The sequence below is a fragment of the Channa argus genome, unplaced genomic scaffold (genome assembly GCF_033026475.1).
Source record: "Channa argus isolate prfri unplaced genomic scaffold, Channa argus male v1.0 Contig082, whole genome shotgun sequence".
Lineage (NCBI taxonomy): Eukaryota > Metazoa > Chordata > Actinopteri > Anabantiformes > Channidae > Channa > Channa argus.
Window position 1 is genome coordinate 87,095 of NW_027125301.1, and position 20,015 is coordinate 107,109.

Sequence of the window (20,015 nt, forward strand, 5' to 3'; positions counted from 1 at the left end):
CATGGCCGGGGGCAGTGCTGTTCCAGTCCTCATTAGTATAGTGGACAGTATCTCCGCCTGTTATAATTGGCATCCTAGGGCTGCTGCTGCAAGTGCAGCTATTTTTCATTGGAGAAAGTCTCCAATTCAATTAATAGTATGTGGTGGCTTTGTCCAAACTGAGGCTGTTTAGAAATTGGTTCTTAACTTTCTTCTGTAGTCTCGCATAACCCTTTTCGATTTCTTTGACCAATTTGCACTTGCTGTTTGCCATATCGCGTGCACCAAGAAGAGGGCATGCAATTGCAGGAAAGGGACTCCTCAACAGGTACTCAAAACTGAAATTGAACGACGACCATTGCAACTTTAGCCAGTAATGGTCCGCTTAGTCAAAGGCACACAGCCTTTGTCCATCGACTGCTCTGGGGTGACTGCAAACGTGCAGTGCTTTTCCAGTCCTCGTTAGTATAGTGGACAGTATCTCCGCCTGTCACGCGGAAGACCGGGGTTCGATTCCCCGACGGGGAGAATCTTTTTGCCTTTCTCCGGGACAGTTGAAATTTCCCGCAATGCGTCTTCTGCTTAGGTGAGGAGGCTTGCATTTGCAAATGATGGCCAGAAGAAGTAGTCGGTTGTTGTGCCGAAATAGCTCAGTTGGGAGAGCGTTAGACTGAAGATCTGAAGGTCCCTGGTTCGATCCTTGGTTTCGGCATTACACCACCTCTGTCCGGCTTACGATGCCAAGAGGCCCCTAAACTTTTTGAGGCTCTTTCTGGCAGCACCACCTGTTTGCTGTTTTTGGTTCCCAAACCTGGTTGCAGACAGAGGTGTGGTTTCTCTCTAGAGCGAGCAGTGACGACCCGCGCATGAGCCTGTTTTGGCGGGCTTTTTCAGTTTGCTTGTGTTTTTTGTCGTAATTCAACTAAATAGTATAGAGATTTCGATTTCGTTTATGTTACTAATCCCCCCGGCGGATTTGCTCCGTTCGGGGGCGCTTTCATTTTGCCTTTTTCTTTTTTATTTTATTTTGGTTTTGTTTTTTTGCCGAGTGTTACTCGATTCGCCAAGCTACGTAAAATGGAGAATGGCGGAGAAAGACGAGGTAAATTGACGGAGGACGCTGTGAAAATTGTGGCTCCTACCATGAGATGTCGGGGAGAAACGGCAATGCCAGCCGAAATAGAGAACGGAGCGGGAGGAAGCAAACGCCAGGCCGTGGAGCAGGGAGAGAAGAGAAATGGCGGGCAAGTTCCGGGCTTGTCAATGCAGAGGATTACTTCAGCAAAGAGGACGGGGAAAGGAGTGGATTTGGTCGGAGAGCAGCGGCAGAATAGGTTGGAGATTGATGGCATTTGTGTGGATGGAAAACATCAGGAGGATCGGGCGAGGATGCAGAGGGAGATGAGCGGAAGACGGGAGACAATGAGAGAAAAAAGGTACGAAAAAGATTTGACTGTATTGGCAGAGGTGGTTGGTGAAGAGAAGGTGAAAACGATGGAACTGTTACGAGCAATACGTGATGTGTGTGGAGGCATAGTTGCGCTGCGTGAGACCGGATCGAATAAATATGAGGTGACGGTAAAAAGTGAAGCTGGAAAGAAAAGGCTACTGGATGGATTTAAAGTTGGTAAAGCGGTGGTAATGGTAAAGACATTAGCAATTGATGAACTGGTGGTGTCTTTTTTGAATTTGCCGGCGTATATAACGGACGAGGAAATTATGGAAAAACTGGACGTGTGGGGAGTGAGAGCGATCTCGCCTATTAAAAGGAGGATGTGGCCCGGGACTGATGTGGCGGACGGTACAAGATATATGAAGGTAAAGTTTAATGAAACTGTGCAGTCACTGCCCTACTCAGCGAAATTCATGACAGCTAATGGTCCGGAGTATTTTAGAGTAATTCACAATAATCAAGTGAAAGTTTGTCGGATGTGCTTACAGCCGGGACACATCGTGAGGGACTGTCCGGATTTCACCTGTTTTAAATGTAATAAACAGGGACATTATGCACGTGAGTGTGATGCCAGGATGCACAGATGTATGGAATGTCATAGCTCCACAGAGGAATGTCAATGTAAAAATATAGATGAAGGGAATGGGGAGGGTAGCAGGGAATCCATCTCCGAGGATGACAGGAGTGAGGTTAGACCTGTAGAGGAGCCAGAGCTGAATATGGGCAGCGAGAGTGAACAGGAGGATGAGGTGGTGTTGGAGACGCAGGGCAGTGACCTGCCTGTGCGGGAGGAACATGGGAGTGAAAGAGAGGATGTGTTGGGATCTAGTATGGATCAAGTGCTGGCAGAGTGGAGCGGGGATAGGGCGGGTCACCCTGAAGGGGGTTGGCTGAGCCCATCTTGGCTCGCTTCACAGAAGGTCCCCTCTCATAATGGAATACCACCCGGCCCTACAGAGGAAGACTCGGATGCTGCCCTGCTGGCTCCCCAGGCTGACAGTATAGAGTCAGATTCGGAGATGGATGTTCAGCAGATAAAGCAGGTTAGAAAACGTCCACAGCAAGAGAAATCAGGGAGGAGTGAGGGAGGGAATAGAGGCAAAGGGAAAAAACAGCTTAGGAAATGACCTTTTTAATCGGTGTTTACTTGATAATGCTGCTTCAATCGCAAAATTTAAACGGGTTAACAAATATTGGGAAAATAGAGCAACTCTGTGGAGAAATGGCATGCGACATCTTGTGTGTCCAGGAATGTAGGTGGTCCATGGACAAAATAGACACTATAAAATCTTTTTGGAGAGGGGAGCTCTTTTACTCCCTCTCCTCTGACAAAACTGCTGGAGTGGCAATTTTTGTAAAGCCGGGTGTGTGTGAGAGTATTGTGGAGATTTTTAAGGATGGACAGGGTAGACTAATTGTTATTGATATAATACATTATAATAAAAAATATAGAATTCTGAATTTGTACGGTCCGAACAGTGAACCTGAAAGGAGAGGTTTCTTTGAGCGCTGCAAAAGGTGGACAGATGATCGCTCGGTAGTGATAGGAGATTGGAATGTTGCTCTGACTAAGGCGGACTTAGGAGTTAATAATAAATTTAAACAAGACATTAGTAGATCGGCTGTTTTTGTATGGATGGATGAGTGTGATTTGATAGATGCGTGGAGAGTGCTGAACCCCGGCACCCGGGCGTATTCGCGCAGGCAAGTGGTATTGGGCAGGCTAAAGCAATCCAGGATTGACCTGTGTTTGTTGGCGTCGAGTTTGGTGCAAGAATTAAATGAGTGTAAATATTGTTTTTGTTCCTGGAGTGATCATGCCTGTTTAAAGGTGACTCTAGGGGAGGGTGGTATGCAAAGGAATGGGGGCCTGTGGTGTTTTAACACTTCCCTCCTTGAAGATCAAGTTTTTAAAGATAAAATGAAGTCTTTTCTCTCTGCTCTATGTGATGAGAGTGATTATGTCGTGGATATCATTGAGTGGTGGGAGCGCACCAAATTTAAAATTAAAAAGCATTGTATCGCTCTGAGCAGAGAGAAGAGGCTGAGGGAAAAGACAGAGGAGGCTAAGCTGAGACATCATCTAAAAGAGGAGCTTGAGCTTATTGAGGCTGAGTGTGACCGTCCCTTGGATGTCTATCTTGGATTGAGGGAGCAGCTGAGACGGTTAGATGAGAGAAAATGCAGAGGCGCAATGATCCGCAGTAAAGCACAACACATGTTGAAAGGGGAGCGCTGTACTGCTTTTTTTCTAGGTTTGGAAAAAAGGAAACAGGCAAAAACATACATACCAGAAATAAAAGACCTTGATGGAAACACACATACTGATATAGTGGATATTTTACAAGCAATACAAGACTACTACGCTAATTTGTTTAGCAAACAACATATTAAAAAAGCACAAATGGGCACAGTATTAGGAAAAATTGGCTGCTCCCTCAGTCACGAGGATGCGGCTCTGTGTGATGGTGACATTCAGATTGAAGAAGTGAGAGCAGCGATTGGAAACCTTAATACATCTAAAAGCCCGGGTGTGGATGGTCTCTCAGCTGAGTTTTACCAACATTTCAGCAACATACTGGCCCCCGTCCTCTGCAGGCTATACTCTGCCATGCAGGAGGAGAACAGGTGCGCGGAGTCTTTTTTAAGGGGTGTGATCACTCTAGTTTATAAAAACAAAGGCGCCAGAGATGACCTGGCAAATTATAGGCCAATTAGTCTGCTCAATACTGACTATAAGATCCTCGCTAAGGTGCTAGGGTTCAGGCTTAAGGGAGTGATTGGCTCGATAGTTGGGCCTACCCAGACTTACAGCATTCCGGGGAGGGATATCGCTGACTGCATTTTGTCAACAAAATTCTCATTGGAGAATTTAATGGCTACAGGAGGTATATACCTTAATGTAGATCTAGAGAAGGCATTTGACAGAGTGAGTCACGATTTTCTCTTCGAGTGTCTGGGGGTTTTTGGGTTCGGCCCAACTTTTCGAGGGTGGATGAAGTTACTGTACAGCCGAGCTACTAGTGTCGTGAAGTGCAATGGCTTCGTGACAGATCCCGTCCCCTTAGAAAGATCAGTGAGACAGGGGTGCCCCCTATCAGCTATGCTCTATGCAATAGTGGCAGAACCTCTAGCACAGTCAATTATATCTGACTCTCAAATAATTGGGATCACGTCGCCCAGAGGAACTGATTTCAAAATAGCACAATATGCGGATGATATTAACATCATGGTCAGGGATGGGGATAGTTTGCGAAGGGTTTTGCAACATCTAGATGCATATGAGCAAGCTGCGGGAGCACGGGTAAATAAGGACAAATCGAGTTTGATCCTGGGGCCTGGTACTGTTCTTGGGGAGGAAGGCCAGCATTTTAAAAGGGGCGGGCCTGAGGTTAAAGTACTTGGTGTATATTTGGGCTCACAACCAGAAGACAGCAGTCGTAGATCCTGGGAAGAGCAGGTTGCGGGGTGTAGATCAAGGCTCGCACTGTGGAGAATGAGGGGATTAGGTTTAAAAGGGAAAATCACTGTAATAAATGCAGTAATTGTGCCGAGACTTGTCTACACCATGCAGGTTTGTCACCTGCCGAGTGATGTACTGGTACGCCTGAGCAGCGCTATTGAGGATTTTCTATGGAAGGGGAGAGCAATGAAAATTGCACATAAGACACTGGTCGGGCCGTACAAAAAGGGGGGACTCAAACTGTGTAATTTAAAAGCAAAATTGAAGTCATTAAGAATAAAACTGTTTAAGAAAATGCTGAGCCAGAAAACTAAAAACATATGGGAGGATTATTTGTATGATGATGTACTGAAAAGAGGTATGTGCGGCTTTTACAATCTATGTAGCGTCACACTCGGCCGGCCTATTGTGGGAACATGTCCACTCTTCCAGGAGGCGGCTGAGGCATGGGTGGAAATCCTGCCCCAGTTGGAGTGTGTAATTACATCAAAACAAAGTGTGTTAAACCAGCCCATCTTTGGGAACCCCTGCCTCAGCGGCCGAGAGGGATGTAAGGCCGGTCGGGGCATCTTGACTGAGGCGCTACATCAGATTAAAGATGTTTTAGACCAGACAGGGGCTCCTAGCCCTCTTGCGGTATTTAGTAAAATTAGGATGAAAGGGTTTAATATAAAAAAGGCTAGAGTTGTGCGATTTTGTGATGATTTATTAGAGCGAATGCCGCAAGAGTGGAAAGAGTGGTTGTCGGAAGTGAATGAGGATCGGGTGGAGGACGACGAGCTGGATTTTGCTCTGACCTGTGACGTCAAAAACAGAAAACTGCAAGATTTACAATCAAAATTTTGGTATAGGGTTTTAATTAACAAAATATTCCAAGAACCTACAGCAAACACTGCATGGTCTCATCTCTTTCTTACCCGTCCCGTCTCTGAAATTTGGTCAAATCTACACAGTAAGTGGCTTCCCCCTGCAATAGCAAACTCAAACTTCCTGCTGCGTCACAGAAGGGTGCTGGTTTCTGTCGTCCTTCACCAGATAAGTAAAAGCACGTATGCGAGAACCTGTCCGGTCTGTAGGGTGGAAGATGAAGATTTTAACCACTTTATGCTATACTGTACAGTCACACGGGATTTCAGGGATTGGGTTAAAACGTTGTTAATCAATAAGTGTAAACTGCCTAAGTTAGAAGGGGAAGCATGGGACTGGGTGTGGTGCTTTGGGAAACAAAAAGGTGATAAAAGATGTAATGTTGGTTTAATAAATTTTTTATTGAGTGTAGCACGTCATGTGTTGTATGTTGGTAGAAATTATGCTTTGTATGGGGGGAAAAGGACAAACAGGGTGGGTTTTTTTCAAAATATGGTGACACATTACATGAGAATTCTGTTTTCAGTGGATGAGGATGAGTTTATAGCTAGGTGGGGGGCAAGGAATGATTTATGTGAGCTGGATGGGGAGGGTAGATTGCACATCGATTTTGGGTGAATTTATTTAACCTTGTAGTATATGGGTGTATATATTTAAGAATGTATGTGTGTATGTAGGTGTATGTATATATGTATATATATGTGTGTATGTATATATATGTATGTATACATGTATATATGTGCATACAAATATGTGGAAAAAAAGGGGAAGAGGCTTGCTTTGCTTTAATTTGTTTGATTTACTGTAAAAAAGACGAATGAATTTACTCTTTTTCTTTATGTTTCTCTGTATATAGTTAATTTTTATTTTGTAAAGTGTATTTTTGATAATAAAAAGATAAAAAAAAAAAAAAAAAAAAAAAAAAGACAGTATCTCCGCCTGTCACGCGGAAGACCGGGGTTCGATTCCCCGACGGGGAGAGTCTTTTTGCCTTTGTCCCGGACAGTTGAAATTTCCCGCAATACGTCTTCGGCTTGGTTGAGGAGGCTTGCATTTCCAAATGATGGCCAGAAGAAGTCATCGGGTGTTGTGCCAAAATAGCTCAGTTGGGAGAGCGTTAGACTGAAGATCTAAAGGTCCCTGGTTCGATCCCGGGCTTCGGCATTACACCACCTCTGTCTTGCGTACGATGCCAAGAGTCCCCTAACCTTTTGTTTTTGTACTTAAGACGGTTTGGAAGGTAGTCTCTATGTGTGCCATTCTGTGATTTCAGGTTGTTTTACGGAGCAAGCATGTGTAAGAACTTAGTCAACCCACTGACACAGCTTGAGTGTAAATGTCATCTTAAAATAACAACAATTGTGTTTCTGCCTGATTTCAGGCCAGGGACCTTTCACGTGTGAGGCAAACTTGATAACCGCTACACCACAGATACCGGCGACTTTGACGAGCTACTTCAGAGCGTAGGCAAAAGCAGGCTTTCACATTCAGGCCCGTAGGTAACATTCCTTTTCAAATGCAGATTGCCGGAGAACGTAGGGGCGTAATTTGACAAGTGATGCATTTTTGTCCAACCTTGAGCGATTAAAAGTAATGGCATCAGAACAGCGTAACTACACCAGGGGCATGGCCTGGGCCAGTGCTGTTCCAGTCCTCGTTCGTATAGTGGACAGGATCTCCGCCTGTTGTAATTGACATCCTAGGACTACTACTGCAAGTGCAGCTATTTTTCATGGGAGAAAGTCTATATTTCGATTAAAAGTATGTGGTGGCTTTGTCCAAACTGAGGCTGTTTAGAAATTGGTTCTTAACTTTCTTCTGTAGTCTCGCATAACCCTTTTCGATTTCTTTGACCAATTTGCACATGCTGTTTGCCATATCACGTGCACCAAGAAGAGGGCATGCAATTGCAGGAAAGGAACTCCTCAACAGGTAACTCAAAACTGAAATTGAACGACGACCATTGCAAGCATGTGTAAGAACTTAGTCAACCCACTGACACAGCTTGAGTGTGAATGTCATCTTAAAATAACAACAATTGTGTTTCTGCCTGGTTTCAGGCCAGGGACCTTTCACGTGTGAGGCGAACTTGATAACCGCTACACCACAGAAATCGGCGACTTTGACGAGCTACTTCAGAGCGTAGCTTCCCAGCAAGAAGAATACCACGGTCGTGGAAGTTTACTCCTCAGGGGTATTGGGATGAAAGGATCTTTATCGAACTTTGTAGTACTAAAACCAAAAGTGTTGCCCTTCTAATTGTTAGAGCTGAGACAACCCCTTTTACAAGGCAATCCACCCAGACTGACTGTGCACATGATAATGGATAGCAAAAGGGTTTCTGCCTGATTTCGAACGAGGGACCTTTATGCATGTTAGGCCAAGGTGATATCCACTACACTACAGAATTTAGCCACGTAGGGTATTACTTTCAGAGGGTAGCATCTAACCACAAAGCGACACATTATCGTGCAAGGTCGACTCTAAGGGGCTTTCCAAAATCCTAGTGCACAATAGGTACTTTCTCAGCTTAATGGGGACCATGCTCATATGTGGAGGCTGATCGGTCCAATGCTAAGCTAGTATAGCGTGGAGAGGGGATTGAAGCTGTGGTAATTGACATCCTAGGGCTGCTCAGTGCAGCTGTTTTTCATGGGAGAAACAAAGGCTGTTTAGAAATTGGTTCTTAACAATCTTCTGTAGTCTCGCAAAACCCTTTTTGATTTCTTTGACCAATTTGCACATGCTGTTTGCCATATCGCGTCCAACAAGAAGAGGGCGCGCAATTGTAGTCAACAGATACTCAAAACTGAAATTGAATAACGACCATTGCAACTTTAGCCAGTAATCGTCCGCTCTGTCAAAGACACAGCCTTTTTTCGGCGACTACTCTGGAGTGACTGCAAAAGATCTAACAGGCAAAAGCAGGTTTTCACATTCAGCCCCGTAGGTAACGTTCCTTTTCAAATGCAGATTGACGGAGAACGTAGGAGCGTAATTTGACAATTGATTCATTTTTGTCCAACCTTGAGCGAGTAAAAGTAATGGCATCAGAACGGCGTAACTACACCAGGGGCATGGCCGGGGGCAGTGCTGTTCCAGTCCTCGTTAGTATAGTGGACAGTATCTCCACCTGTTGTAATTGACATCCTAGGGCTGCTGCTGCAAGTGCAGCTATTTTTCATGGGAGAAAGTCTCTATTTCGATTAATAGTATGTGGTGGTTTTGTCCAAACTGAGGCTGTTTACAAATTGGTTCTTAACTTTCTTCTGTAGTCTCGCATAATCCTTTTCGATTTCTTTGACCAATTTGCACTTGCTGCTTGCCCTTTTCGATTTCTTTGACCAATTTGCACATCCTGTTTGCCATATCGCGTGCACCAAGAAGAGGGCATGCAATTGCAGGAAAGGAACTCCTCAACAGGTACTCACAACTGAAATTGAACGACGACCATTGCAACTTTAGCCAGTAATGGTCCGCTCAGTCAAAGGCACACAGCCTTTGTCCAGCGACTACTCTGGCATGACTGCAAACGAGCAGTGCTTTTTCAGTCCTCGTTGGTATAGTGGACAGTATCTCCGCCTGTCACGCGGAAGACCGGGGTTCGATTCCCCGACGGGGAGAGTCTTTTTGCCTTTGTCCCGGACAGTTGAAATTTCCCGCAATACGTCTTCGGCTTGGTTGAGGAGGCTTGCATTTGCAAATGATGGCCAGAAGAAGTCACCGGTTGTTGTGCCGAAATAGCTCAGTTGGGAGAGCATTAGACTGAAGATCTAAAGGTCCCCTGGTTCGATCCCGGGTTTCGGCATTACACCACCTCTGTCTTGCGTACGATGCCAAGAGTCCCCTAACCTTTTGTTTTTGTACTTAAGACGGTTTGGAAGGTAGTCTCTATGTGTGCCATTCTGTGATTTCAGGTTGTTTTACGGAGCAAGCATGTGTAAGAACTTAGTCAACCCACTGACACAGCTAGAGTGTAAATGTCATCTTAAAATAACAACAATTGTGTTTCTACCTGATTTCAGGCCAGGGACCTTTCACGTGTGAGGCGAACTTGATAACCGCTACACCACAGATACCGGCGACTTTGACGAGCTACTTCAGAGCGTAGGCAAAAGCAGGCTTTCACATTCAGGCCCGTAGGTAACGTTCCTTTTCAAATGCAGATTGCCGGAGAACGTAGGGGCGTAATTTGACAAGTAATGCATTTTTGTCCAACCTTGAGCGATTAAAAGTAATGGCATCAGAACAGCGTAACTACACCAGGGGCATGGCCGGGGCCAGTGCTGTTCCAGTCCTCGTTAGTATAGTGGACAGGATCTCCGCCTGTTGTAATTGACATCCTAGGGCTGCTGCTGCAAGTGCAGCTATTTTTCATTGGAGAAAGTCTTTATTTCGATTAATAGTATGTGGTGGCTTTGTCCAAACTGAGGCTGTTTAGAAATTGGTTCTTAACTTTCTTCTGTAGTCTCGCATAACCCTTATCGATTTCTTTGACCAATTTGCACATGCTGTTTGCCATATCGCGTGCACCAAGAAGAGGGCATGCAATTGCAGGAAAGGAACTCCTCAACAGGTAACTCAAAACTGAAATTGAACGACGACCATTGCAAGCATGTGTAAGAACTTAGTCAACCCACTGACACAGCTTGAGTGTGAATGTCATCTTAAAATAACAACAATTGTTTTTCTGCCTGGTTTCAGGCCAGGGACCTTTCACGTGTGAGGCGAACTTGATAACCGCTACACCACAGAAATCGGCGACTTTGACGAGCTACTTCAGAGCGTAGCTTCCCAGCAAGAAGAATACCACGGTCGTGGAAGTTTACTCCTCAGGGGTTTTGGGATGAAAGGATCTTTATCGAACTTTGTAGTACTAAAACCAAAAGTGTTGCCTTTCTAATTGTTAGAGCTGAGACAACCCCTTTTACAAGGCAATCCACCCAGAGTGACTGTGCACATGATAATGGATAGCAAAAGGGTTTCTGCCTGATTTCGAACGAGGGACCTTTATGCATGTTAGGCCAAGGTGATATCCACTACACTACAGAATTTAGCCACGTAGGGCATTACTTTCAGAGGGTAGCATCTAACCACAAAGCGACACATTATCGTGCAAGGTCGACTCTAAGGGGCTTTCCAAAATCCTAGTGCACAATAGGTACTTTCTCAGCTTAATGGGGACCATGCTCATATGTGGAGGCTGATCGGTCCAATGCTAAGCCAGTGTAGCGTGGAGAGGGGATTGAAGCTGTGGTAATTGACATCCTAGGGCTGCTTCTTCAGTGCAGCTGTTTTTCATGGGAGAAACAAAGGCTGTTTAGAAATTGGTTCTTAACAATCTTCTGTAGTCTCGCAAAACCCTTTTTGATTTCTTTGACCAATTTGCACATGCTGTTTGCCATATCGCGTCCAACAAGAAGAGGGCGCGCAATTGTAGTCAACAGATACTCAAAACTGAAATTGAAAAACGACCATTGCAACTTTAGCCAGTATCGTCCGCTCTGTCAAAGACACAGCCTTTTTTCGGCGACTACTCTGGAGTGACTGCAAAAGATCTAACAGGCAAAAGCAGGTTTTCACATTCAGGCCCGTAGGTAACGTTCCTTTTCAAATGCAGATTGACGGAGAACGTAGGAGCGTAATTTGACAATTGATTCATTTTTGTCCAACCTTGAGCGAGTAAAAGTAATGGCATCAGAACGGCGTAACTACACCAGGGGCATGGCCGGGGGCAGTGCTGTTCCAGTCCTCGTTAGTATAGTGGACAGTATCTCCGCCTTTTGTAACTGACATCCTAGGGCTGCTGCTGCAAGTGCAGCTATTTTTCATGGGAGAAAGTCTCTATTTCGATTAATAGTATGTGGTGGCTTTGTCCAAACCGAGGCTGTTTAGAAATTGGTTCTTAACTTTCTTCTGTAGTCTCGCATAACCCTTTTCGATTTCTTTGACCAATTTGCACTTGCTGCTTGCCCTTTTCGATTTCTTTGACCAATTTGCACACGCTGTTTGCCATATCGCGTGCACCAAGAAGAGGGCATGCAATTGCAGGAAAGGAACTCCTCAACAGGTACTCAAAACTGAAATTGAACGACGACCATTGCAACTTTAGCCAGTAATGGTCCGCTCAGTCAAAGGCACACAGCCTTTGTCCAGCGACTACTCTCGCGTGACTGCAAACGAGCAGTGCTTTTCCAGTCCTCGTTAGTATAGTGGACAGTATCTCCGCCTGTCACGCGGAAGACCGGGGTTCGATTCCCCGACGGGGAGAGTCTTTTTGCCTTTTCCCGGACAGTTGAAATTTCCCGCAATACGTCTTCGGCTTGGTTGAGGAGGCTTGCATTTCCAAATGATGGCCAGAAGAAGTCATCGGGTGTTGTGCCAAAATAGCTCAGTTGGGAGAGCGTTAGACTGAAGATCTAAAGGTCCCTGGTTCGATCCCGGGCTTCGGCATTACACCACCTCTGTCTTGCGTACGATGCCAAGAGTCCCCTAACCTTTTGTTTTTGTACTTAAGACGGTTTGGAAGTTAGTCTCTATGTGTGCCATTCTGTGATTTCAGGTTGTTTTACGGAGCAAGCATGTGTAAGAACTTAGTCAACCCACTGACACAGCTTGAGTGTAAATGTCATCTTAAAATAACAACAATTGTGTTTCTGCCTGATTTCAGGCCAGGGACCTTTCACGTGTTAGGCAAACTTAATAACCGCTACACCACAGATACCGGCGACTTTGACGAGCTACTTCAGAGCGTAGGCAAAAGCAGGCTTTCACATTCAGGCCCGTAGGTAACGTTCCTTTTCAAATGCAGATTGCTGGAGAACGTAGGAGCGTAATTTGACAAGTAATGCATTTTTGTCCAACCTTGAGCGATTAAAAGTAATGGCATCAGAACAGCGTAACTACACCAGGGGCATGGCCGGGCCCAGTGCTGTTCCAGTCCTCGTTAGTATAGTGGACAGGATCTCCGCCTGTTGTAATTGACATCCTAGGGCTGCTGCTGCAAGTGCAGCTATTTTTCATTGGAGAAAGTCTCTATTTCGATTAATAGTATGTGGTGGCTTTGTCCAAACTGAGGCTGTTTAGAAATTGGTCCTTAACTTTCTTCTGTAGTCTCGCATAACCCTTTTCGATTTCTTTGACCAATTTGCACATGCTGTTTACCATATCGCGTGCACCAAGAAGAGGGCATGCAATTGCAGGAAAGGAACTCCTCAACAGGTAACTCAAAACTGAAATTGAACGACGACCATTGCAAGCATGTGTAAGAACTTAGTCAACCCACTGACACAGCTTGAGTGTGAATGTCATCTTAAAATAACAACAATTGTGTTTCTGCCTGGTTTCAGGCCAGGGACCTTTCACGTGTGAGGCGAACTTGATAACCGCTACACCACAGAAATCGGCGACTTTGACGAGCTACTTCAGAGCGTAGCTTCCCAGCAAGAAGAATACCACGGTCGTGGAAGTTTACTCCTCAGGGGTTTTGGGATGAAAGGATCTTTATCGAACTTTGTAGTACTAAAACCAAAAGTGTTGCCTTTCTAATTGTTAGAGCTGAGACAACCCCTTTTACAAGGCAATCCACCCAGACTGACTGTGCACATGATAATGGATAGCAAAAGGGTTTCTGCCTGATTTCGAACGAGGGACATTTATGCATGTTAGGCCAAGGTGATATCCACTACACTACAGAATTTAGCCACGTAGGGTATTACTTTCAGAGGGTAGCATCTAACCACAAAGCGACACATTATCGTGCAAGGTCGACTCTAAGGGGCTTTCCAAAATCCTAGTGCACAATAGGTACTTTCTCAGCTTAATGGGGACCATGCTCATATGTGGAGGCTGATCGGTCCAATGCTAAGCCAGTGTAGCGTGGAGAGGGGATTGAAGCTGTGGTAATTGACATCCTAGGGGTGCTGCTTCAGTGCAGCTGTTTTTCATGGGAGAAACAAAGGCTGTTTAGAAATTGGTTCTTAACAATCTTCTGTAGTCTCGCAAAACCCTTTTTGATTTCTTTGACCAATTTGCACATGCTGTTTGCCATATCGCGTCCAACAAGAAGAGGGCGCGCAATTGTAGTCAACAGATACTCAAAACTGAAATTGAATAACGACCATTGCAACTTTAGCCAGTAATCGTCCGCTCTGTCAAAGACACAGCCTTTTTTCGGCGACTACTCTGGAGTGACTGCAAAAGATCTAACAGGCAAAAGCAGGTTTTCACATTCAGGCCCGTAGGTAACGTTCCTTTTCAAATGCAGATTGACGGAGAACGTAGGAGCGTAATTTGACAATTGATTCATTTTTGTCCAACCTTGAGCGAGTAAAAGTAATGGCATCAGAACGGCGTAACTACACCAGGGGCATGGCCGGGGCCAGTGCTATTCCAGTCCTCGTTAGTATAGTGGACAGTATCTCCGCCTGTTGTAATTGACATCCTAGGGCTGCTGCTGCAAGTGCAGCTATTTTTCATGGGAGAAAGTCTCTATTTCGATTAATAGTATGTGGTGGCTTTGTCCAAACTGAGGCTGTTTAGAAATTGGTTCTTAACTTTCTTCTGTAGTCTCGCATAACCCTTTTCGATTTCTTTGACCAATTTGCACTTGCTGCTTGCCCTTTTCGATTTCTTTGACCAATTTGCACATGCTGTTTGGCATATCGCGTGCACCAAGAAGAGGGCATGCAATTGCAGGAAAGGAACTCCTCAACAGGTACTCAAAACTGAAATTGAACGACGACCATTGCAACTTTAGCCAGTAATGGTCCGCTCAGTCAAAGGCACACAGCCTTTGTCCAGCGACTACTCTGGCGTGACTGCAAGCGAGCAGTGCTTTTCCAGTCCTCGTTGGTATAGTGGACAGTATCTCCGCCTGTCACGCGGAAGACCGGGGTTCGATTCCCCGAAGGGGAGAGTCTTTTTGCCTTTCTCCCGGACAGTTGAAATTTCCCGCAATACGTCTTCGGCTTGGTTGAGGAGGCTTGCATTTGCAAATGATGGCCAGAAGAAGTCATCGGGTGTTGTGCCGAAATAGCTCAGTTAGGAGAGCATTAGACTGAAGATCTAAAGATCCCCTGGTTCGATCCCGGGTTTCGGCATTACACCACCTCTGTCTTGCATACGATGCCAAGAGTCCCCTAACCTTTTGTTTTTGTACTTAAGACGGTTTGGAAGGTAGTCTCTATGTGTGCCATTCTGTGATTTCAGGTTGTTTTACGGAGCAAGCATGTGTAAGAACTTAGTCAACCCACTGACACAGCTTGAGTGTAAATGTCATCTTAAAATAACAACAATTGTGTTTCTGCCTGATTTCAGGCCAGGGACCTTTCACGTGTGAGGCGAACTTGATAACCGCTACACCACAGATACCGGCGACTTTGACGAGCTACTTCAGAGCGTAGGCAAAAGCAGGCTTTCACATTCAGGCCCGTAGGTAACGTTCCTTTTCAAATGCAAATTGCCGGAGAACGTAGGGGCGTAATTTGACAAGTAATGCATTTTTGTCCAACCTTGAGCGATTAAAAGTAATGGCATCAGAACAGCGTAACTACACCAGGGGCATGGCCGGGGCCAGTGCTGTTCCAGTCCTCGTTAGTATAGTGGACAGGATCTCCGCCTGTTGTAATTGACATCCTAGGGCTGCTGCTGCAAGTGCAGCTATTTTTCATTGGAGAAAGTCGCTATTTCGATTAATAGTATGTGGTGGCTTTGTCCAAACTGAGGCTGTTTAGAAATTGGTTCTTAACTTTCTTCTGTAGTCTCGCATAACCCTTATCGATTTCTTTGACCAATTTGGACATGCTGTTTGCCATATCGCGTGCACCAAGAAGAGGGCATGCAATTGCAGGAAAGGAACTCCTCAACAGGTAACTCAAAACTGAAATTGAACGACGACCATTGCAAGCATGTGTAAGAACTTAGTCAACCCACTGACACAGCTTGAGTGTGAATGTCATCTTAAAATAACAACAATTGTTTTTCTGCCTGGTTTCAGGCCAGGGACCTATCACGTGTGAGGCGAACTTGATAACCGCTACACCACAGAAATCGGCGACTTTGACGAGCTACTTCAGAGCGTAGCTTCCCAGCAAGAAGAATACCACGGTCGTGGAAGTTTACTCCTCAGGGGTTTTGGGATGAAAGGATCTTTATCGAACTTTGTAGTACTAAAACCAAAAGTGTTGCCTTTCTAATTGTTAGAGCTGAGACAACCCCTTTTACAAGGCAATCCACCCAGACTGACTGTGCACATGATAATGGATAGCAAAAGGGTTTCTGCCTGATTTCGAACGAGGGACCTTTATGCATGTTAGGCCAAGGTGATATCCACTACACTACAGAATTTAGCCACGTAGGGTATTACTTTCAGAGGGTAGCATCTAACCACAAAGCGACACATTATCGTGCAAGGTCGACTCTAAGGGGCTTTCCAAAATCCTAGTGCACAATAGGTACTTTCTCAGCTTAATGGGGACCATGCTCATATGTGGAGGCTGATCGGTCCAATGCTAAGCCAGTGTAGCGTGGAGAGGGGATTGAAGCTGTGATAATTGACATCCTAGGGGTGCTGCTTCAGTGCAGCTGTTTTTCATGGGAGAAACAAAGGCTGTTTAGAAATTGGTTCTTAAAAATCTTCTGTAGTCTCGCAAAACCCTTTTTGATTTCTTAGACCAATTTGCACATGCTGTTTGCCATTTCGCGTCCAACAAGAAGAGGGCGCGCAATTGTAGTCAACAGATACTCAAAACCAAAATTGAATAACGACCATTGCAACTTTAGCCAGTAATCGTCCGCTCTGTCAAAGACACAGCCTTTTTTTGGCGACTACTCTGGAGTGACTGCAAAAGATCTAACAGGCAAAAGCAGGCTTTCACATTCAGGCCCGTAGGTAACGTTCCTTTTCAAATGCAGACTGCCGGAGAACGTAGGGGCGTAATTTGACAAGTGATGCTTTTTTGTCCAACCTTGAGCGAGTAAAAGTAATGGCATCAGAACAGCGTAACTACACCAGGGGCATGGCCGGGGCCAGTGCTGTTCCAGTCCTCATTAGTATAGTGGACAGTATCTCCGCCTGTTATAATTGGCATCCTAGGGCTGCTGCTGCAAGTGCAGCTATTTTTCATTGGAGAAAGTCTCCAATTCAATTAATAGTATGTGGTGGCTTTGTCCAAACTGAGGCTGTTTAGAAATTGGTTCTTAACTTTCTTCTGTAGTCTCGCATAACCCTTTTCGATTTCTTTGACCAATTTGCACTTGCTGTTTGCCATATCGCGTGCACCAAGAAGAGGGCATGCAATTGCAGGAAAGGGACTCCTCAACAGGTACTCAAAACTGAAATTGAACGACGACCATTGCAACTTTAGCCAGTAATGGTCCGCTTAGTCAAAGGCACACAGCCTTTGTCCATCGACTGCTCTGGGGTGACTGCAAACGTGCAGTGCTTTTCCAGTCCTCGTTAGTATAGTGGACAGTATCTCCGCCTGTCACGCGGAAGACCGGGGTTCGATTCCCCGACGGGGAGAATCTTTTTGCCTTTCTCCGGGACAGTTGAAATTTCCCGCAATGCGTCTTCTGCTTAGGTGAGGAGGCTTGCATTTGCAAATGATGGCCAGAAGAAGTAGTCGGTTGTTGTGCCGAAATAGCTCAGTTGGGAGAGCGTTAGACTGAAGATCTGAAGGTCCCTGGTTCGATCCTTGGTTTCGGCATTACACCACCTCTGTCCGGCTTACAATGCCAAGAGGCCCCTAAACTTTTTGAGGCTCTTTCTGGCAGCACCACCTGTTTGCTGTTTTTGGTTCCCAAACCTGGTTGCAGACAGAGGTGTGGTTTCTCTCTAGAGCGAGCAGTGACGACCCGCGCATGAGCCTGTTTTGGCGGGCTTTTTCAGTTTGCTTGTGTTTTTTGTCGTAATTTAACTAAATAGTATAGAGATTTCGATTTCGTTTATGTTACTAATCCCCCCGGCGGATTTGCTCCGTTCGGGGGCGCTTTCATTTTGCCTTTTTCTTTTTTATTTTATTTTGGTTTTGTTTTTTTGCCGAGTGTTACTCGATTCGCCAAGCTACGTAAAATGGAGAATGGCGGAGAAAGACGAGGTAAATTGACGGAGGACGCTGTGAAAATTGTGGCTCCTACCATGAGATGTCGGGGAGAAACGGCAATGCCAGCCGAAATAGAGAACGGAGCGGGAGGAAGCAAACGCCAGGCCGTGGAGCAGGGAGAGAAGAGAAATGGCGGGCAAGTTCCGGGCTTGTCAATGCAGAGGATTACTTCAGCAAAGAGGACGGGGAAAGGAGTGGATTTGGTCGGAGAGCAGCGGCAGAATAGGTTGGAGATTGATGGCATTTGTGTGGATGGAAAACATCAGGAGGATCGGGCGAGGATGCAGAGGGAGATGAGCGGAAGACGGGAGACAATGAGAGAAAAAAGGTACGAAAAAGATTTGACTGTATTGGCAGAGGTGGTTGGTGAAGAGAAGGTGAAAACGATGGAACTGTTACGAGCAATACGTGATGTGTGTGGAGGCATAGTTGCGCTGCGTGAGACCGGATCGAATAAATATGAGGTGACGGTAAAAAGTGAAGCTGGAAAGAAAAGGCTACTGGATGGATTTAAAGTTGGTAAAGCGGTGGTAATGGTAAAGACATTAGCAATTGATGAACTGGTGGTGTCTTTTTTGAATTTGCCGGCGTATATAACGGACGAGGAAATTATGGAAAAACTGGACGTGTGGGGAGTGAGAGCGATCTCGCCTATTAAAAGGAGGATGTGGCCCGGGACTGATGTGGCGGACGGTACAAGATATATGAAGGTAAAGTTTAATGAAACTGTGCAGTCACTGCCCTACTCAGCGAAATTCATGACAGCTAATGGTCCGGAGTATTTTAGAGTAATTCACAATAATCAAGTGAAAGTTTGTCGGATGTGCTTACAGCCGGGACACATCGTGAGGGACTGTCCGGATTTCACCTGTTTTAAATGTAATAAACAGGGACATTATGCACGTGAGTGTGATGCCAGGATGCACAGATGTATGGAATGTCATAGCTCCACAGAGGAATGTCAATGTAAAAATATAGATGAAGGGAATGGGGAGGGTAGCAGGGAATCCATCTCCGAGGATGACAGGAGTGAGGTTAGACCTGTAGAGGAGCCAGAGCTGAATATGGGCAGCGAGAGTGAACAGGAGGATGAGGTGGTGTTGGAGACGCAGGGCAGTGACCTGCCTGTGCGGGAGGAACATGGGAGTGAAAGAGAGGATGTGTTGGGATCTAGTATGGATCAAGTGCTGGCAGAGTGGAGCGGGGATAGGGCGGGTCACCCTGAAGGGGGTTGGCTGAGCCCATCTTGGCTCGCTTCACAGAAGGTCCCCTCTCATAATGGAATACCACCCGGCCCTACAGAGGAAGACTCGGATGCTGCCCTGCTGGCTCCCCAGGCTGACAGTATAGAGTCAGATTCGGAGATGGATGTTCAGCAGATAAAGCAGGTTAGAAAACGTCCACAGCAAGAGAAATCAGGGAGGAGTGAGGGAGGGAATAGAGGCAAAGGGAAAAAACAGCTTAGGAAATGACCTTTTTAATCGGTGTTTACTTGATAATGCTGCTTCAATCGCAAAATTTAAACGGGTTAACAAATATTGGGAAAATAGAGCAACTCTGTGGAGAAATGGCATGCGACATCTTGTGTGTCCAGGAATGTAGGTGGTCCATGGACAAAATAGACACTATAAAATCTTTTTGGAGAGGGGAGCTCTTTTACTCCCTCTCCTCTGACAAAACTGCTGGAGTGGCAATTTTTGTAAAGCCGGGTGTGTGTGAGAGTATTGTGGAGATTTTTAAGGATGGACAGGGTAGACTAATTGTTATTGATATAATACATTATAATAAAAAATATAGAATTCTGAATTTGTACGGTCCGAACAGTGAACCTGAAAGGAGAGGTTTCTTTGAGCGCTGCAAAAGGTGGACAGATGATCGCTCGGTAGTGATAGGAGATTGGAATGTTGCTCTGACTAAGGCGGACTTAGGAGTTAATAATAAATTTAAACAAGACATTAGTAGATCGGCTGTTTTTGTATGGATGGATGAGTGTGATTTGATAGATGCGTGGAGAGTGCTGAACCCCGGCACCCGGGCGTATTCGCGCAGGCAAGTGGTATTGGGCAGGCTAAAGCAATCCAGGATTGACCTGTGTTTGTTGGCGTCGAGTTTGGTGCAAGAATTAAATGAGTGTAAATATTGTTTTTGT

The 20,015-nt window shown here is 45.5% G+C and overlaps 7 non-coding genes across 7 annotated transcripts; all 7 read left to right on the forward strand.

Moving 5' to 3' along the window:
* Window positions 1–435: 435 nt before the first annotated feature.
* On the forward strand, window positions 436–507 carry trnad-guc (transfer RNA aspartic acid (anticodon GUC)). The gene has a single exon. It is a non-coding gene; the product is annotated as a tRNA-Asp (tRNA).
* Window positions 508–6,853: 6,346 nt separating this feature from the next.
* trnaf-gaa (transfer RNA phenylalanine (anticodon GAA)) lies at window positions 6,854–6,926 on the forward strand. Its single transcript has one exon. It is a non-coding gene; the product is annotated as a tRNA-Phe (tRNA).
* A 2,387-nt stretch (window positions 6,927–9,313) lies between these two features.
* trnad-guc (transfer RNA aspartic acid (anticodon GUC)) lies at window positions 9,314–9,385 on the forward strand. Its single transcript has one exon. It is a non-coding gene; the product is annotated as a tRNA-Asp (tRNA).
* Window positions 9,386–9,496: 111 nt separating this feature from the next.
* On the forward strand, window positions 9,497–9,570 carry trnaf-gaa (transfer RNA phenylalanine (anticodon GAA)). Its single transcript has one exon. It is a non-coding gene; the product is annotated as a tRNA-Phe (tRNA).
* A 2,390-nt stretch (window positions 9,571–11,960) lies between these two features.
* On the forward strand, window positions 11,961–12,032 carry trnad-guc (transfer RNA aspartic acid (anticodon GUC)). Its single transcript has one exon. It is a non-coding gene; the product is annotated as a tRNA-Asp (tRNA).
* Window positions 12,033–12,142: 110 nt separating this feature from the next.
* Window positions 12,143–12,215, forward strand: trnaf-gaa (transfer RNA phenylalanine (anticodon GAA)). Its single transcript has one exon. It is a non-coding gene; the product is annotated as a tRNA-Phe (tRNA).
* A 4,999-nt stretch (window positions 12,216–17,214) lies between these two features.
* Window positions 17,215–17,286, forward strand: trnad-guc (transfer RNA aspartic acid (anticodon GUC)). Its single transcript has one exon. It is a non-coding gene; the product is annotated as a tRNA-Asp (tRNA).
* The last annotated feature ends 2,729 nt before the right edge of the window (window positions 17,287–20,015 follow it).